The sequence below is a fragment of the Elephantulus edwardii genome, unplaced genomic scaffold (assembly GCF_000299155.1).
Source record: "Elephantulus edwardii isolate Elephantulus edwardi_28Jun2011 unplaced genomic scaffold, EleEdw1.0 scaffold00121, whole genome shotgun sequence".
Lineage (NCBI taxonomy): Eukaryota > Metazoa > Chordata > Mammalia > Macroscelidea > Macroscelididae > Elephantulus > Elephantulus edwardii.
Window position 1 is genome coordinate 7,784,257 of NW_006399871.1, and position 2,720 is coordinate 7,786,976.

Consider the following 2,720-nt stretch of genomic DNA (forward strand, 5'->3'; position numbering starts at 1 on the left):
GGGGAGGGGAGAGGAGCAGAGAGAGGAGCAGAGAGAGGAGCAGAGAGAGGAGAGAGGAAAGGGTCTTCTCAGGAAAAGCCATGGGGGATACCACTTAGCTTTTTGGCCCAGTGAATGAGAGCTGTACCTTACAGAGGGCAGGATGGGACCACATAAGCTTCTTCTCTGGATTCCCAGAAAGCTCAAGGAACAGAGAGTGGTGAGCAAAAAGCTCTTTGTCCATCACCAGCTTGAGGCAGACATTTAAAAAGAGCTCTCCTTGGAGTGCTAGAGGGACCTGGGAGCCTCAGGAGTCTGTGGGAACTGAGATTTTAGGGGGCTGTATGACCGCAGGAGCGTTCTTTCATCAGCAGACATCCTCCTCTATCTCACTGCGTACACATTGACCCGATTCCAATGTTGAATCTGACTGCCGAAACTTCCTCTCGTCTTCTAAGTTTGGTTTAGGTCAATAAAGACTGTTGGAGTCAAGCAGGGAATTCTCCCTGGACAGAGCTGAGTAGGGCTACTTATCTCCTGGAAGCCAGAGGTCTCTAGCAGCAGCAATGTGGGTTTTCCATCGTAGAAACAAAGATACATCTATTCCACCAGCCCCAACCCACGGCAGAGGCAAGTGCTGGGGCAACTCCGAATGACATGAGTGGATATCTGGCCTTTGGAACGAATTCTGTGTGTGAAAGACATCAAGTGAATCAATACTGAGCTGAGTGTCTTCTATTTTAAGAGGCGTTAAAAGGCAAGCGAGGGTATGTGGGCTCCTGAAATGTCAGCTGGAAGAGGAATGGAATTAAATATTGACACGCCAGAATAATGAGCTTTTAAAGAATGATAAACACGAAGAAGTCTCTTGCCTCTCAGAGGAATTCAGGATGGCAAGGATGCTCCTATTGGGCTCTCTTCTTTGCAGACCTCAGAAGTTCTATGCTTTTCTCAGAAAGTGAATGAGTTAGGGATCTTAAAACACAACTCAAATAGGTTGAGGCAAAGACACACAGGAAAGTCCAGGAATAGGGCTGCTTCATGCACAGGAGGATCCAAGAGTAAAACAATGCTACCAGGGCTCAGTTTATCTTTGCTCCTTGAATCTGCTTTCTTCAGAGTTGGCTTGTCATGGTAGCTTCCAGCAGGTCAAGTTCATGCACAACAGTGGGTAATTACTGTTGATTAAATGTGCATTTGTGGGCATAGGTTTCAGTGTTTATAGTATGGATGGGTTGGGTGGTTTTGTTTTTTTTAAAATGATTTCCCACTTAAAAAATTATTTCCCACTTCATCAGAGTTTCAAATCATCAATTAATTACAATTCCTAATTGAGTCAACCAGAGTTATGTTACTGTGTTATCCAAAGATCAACTTTATTCATAATAATCTCAAACTCTTTTAACTTTGTAAAACTAGAAGAAATCTTACAGATAATCTTTTCCAATGCTCTTATGCCACAAATGAGGTTGTCCAGGGCCCAGGAGAGAAAAAGTTCTCGCCCATGAACCCATCACGTGCAGAGGAGAGAGTCAGGGCTTTCCCCACTGCTCCAAACAGGAGGTAGACCTACAAGGACCCAAAGAAATGCTGTGGTTAGGTGCTGTTGAGTCAGCTTCAACTCACAGCGACCCTATGTACAAACCTTGCCCTATCATGCACTATCCTCTAATCTGCCACGTTTTAATTCTAGCCATCTCTCCCCACGACTTCATACATCTAAATAGCAGGGTCTTAAAGTACAATCCCTGCTGGGCTTAATTAATTCCATTGTTGGCAGTCACTGTGTTGATCCATCTCATTGAGAGTCTTCTTCTCCTCTTACCTTCCACCTTTCCAAGCCTGATGTCCTTTTCCATGGACTAGCCCCTCCTGCCAACACTTCCAAAGTATGTGAGATGCAGTCTCACCATCCTTGCCTCTAAGGACCACTTGAGCTGCATATTTTCCAGCATAGACCTGTTCATTCTCTTGGCACAAGAATGATATATTCAATTTATTGGTATATCCAAGAATTTTTGCCAGCATCCCTATTGGAAGGCATAAATTCGTCTTTTGTCCAACTCTCACAAGTATATGAATCAACTGAAAATACCATGGCTTGGATCAGGCACATCTTAGTCTTTAAAGTGACACCCTTGTTCATCAGCACTTCAAAGAGATCCTCGACAGCAGATTTGCCCAATAAGAAAGGCTGTGGTGGGCAGAATAATGCTCCCCCCCACCAAATGCTTATGCCCTGATGCTTGGAAGCTGTGACAGCATGGAGGAGGGAGTGTCACACGGCAAAGTGGACTTTGCAAAGGTGGTTAAAGTTGAGATGTTTGAGAGGGAAAGATTAGACTGAAAGTAATTGGAGGGACAGAGTAACTGGCCAGAGTGACACAATGAAGAAGAACAAGCAGGAGATTTAAAGCATGAGAGGGTTTTGACCTGCCCTTTGATTTTGAAGATGGAGGAAGGAGGGTAGAAGCCAAAGAATGCAGACAGTGTTTAGAAGCTTGGACTGGACCTCTTAGCTCTCAGCAAGTAAGGAAAAAGGAGCCTCAGTCCTTCAACTGTAAAGAACTGAATTCTGTAAGAACCCGAATAAGCCCAGAAATGCCTTCTCCTCTACAGCTTCCAGAGGGAAATGCAAAGCTGGAGACATCTTGGTTTTAACTCGGTGAGACTCAGTGTCCTACACTGACCTCCAGAGAGCCAAAATGATAAATACATTTGTGTTGTTCAAGTTCATAGGT